Genomic DNA, 1,344 nt, shown 5'->3' on the forward strand with positions numbered 1-1,344 from the left:
GAAGGTTCTTTTATGAAGGGATATGTCTCTTGGATCAATGAACATGTATTTTTAATTCAAAATAGTTTACTTTTGGACAAAATTTTGGAGGGAATTTTTTAATTCTTTTTGGAGGGAGGCGACCTTTGATAAAAGAGAGGGAATTCTAGGGCTTTAAGGAGAGTTGTGTGGCATGAAGGGCCGACAAGGAGAGTTAGAGAGAGAGAGAAAGTCAAGGGCTTAGAGATTTTCTTCAAGGATTGTAAAAGGAGAGGGAAGGTGAGAAATTTTTTCTTCATTATACTTCTAAGAGAGAATTGAGAGTGCTTGTAAAGAGAGAAAGTCTTGAAGAGAACTTCTAGGAATTTGCTTGGGAAGGATTGTGAGATAAGTTGTTTCATTTATTTCTTTTTTTTTGTAAACTTGTTTTTATATATAAAATCTGTGTTTTGTCATATTCTTCTCATGAATTCTGAGTAGTCTTCTTTATACTTCTACTTACTTTGAGATATGATTTTGTAAAGAATTTATTTTGTTTTATACAATTTTAAATGTCAATAATTTGTGATGATTTGAACTCTGATCTTCTTTTACTTTTTGATCCAGCCAATTGAAATGTTAAAATGTGTTGAGAAACATATGTTCCGAAAGGGCTATGATTTCAACAACATGGGGAGAATCACATTTGATTTCATGGGAGAGTATTTCATCCATGGGTTTTTGTGCAAATAAAAAAAGAAATATACTTTGTTAGATCCATAATTTGAAATTTTAAGGTGACAGATTAAAATCTTCAATTTGGTCCAGTTGATTGAAAACTAATGCGAGATTGTTAGCCCTCAGGTGAGGGAGAAGTGGGAGCTCTAAAGTGAGAGTTGGTATCCTCCCAACCTAATCATGGAATTAGGGACCAAACTCTGGAATAGTGAATGTTTTTTATGCAGTTGAAAGAGGGTAAAAAATATAATTGCTGAACCATGCGATTTTACAATTTTATATATATATATATATATTTCTTTTTATGTCAATTACCCGGAAAAGAAAATAAAATTCGTTTTGCAAAAAAATTATTTTTTCTTAATTGAAATAGTTATTGTTTATTATATCTAATTAACTGGCTAATAAAAAAAAAATTTCATGTCTAAATATGTAGTTTATACAGTGCACAAGGCTACTAAAGAACACTTGATTCATTTATGAACAGTGGCATTCCTAGTGAACCTTATAGTTAAACTAATTAAATATATGTAGATTGAATTCATTTCGCTTAGCTTACTGGCTAGTTTCAAGCATTTTAAGTTGAATTAATATTTTATTTATTTATTAGATAATATAATTAATGAATTATACTAATATTGTGCTTGT

Source organism: Phalaenopsis equestris, unplaced genomic scaffold, assembly GCF_001263595.1.
Source record: "Phalaenopsis equestris unplaced genomic scaffold, ASM126359v1 Scaffold203211, whole genome shotgun sequence".
Lineage (NCBI taxonomy): Eukaryota > Viridiplantae > Streptophyta > Magnoliopsida > Asparagales > Orchidaceae > Phalaenopsis > Phalaenopsis equestris.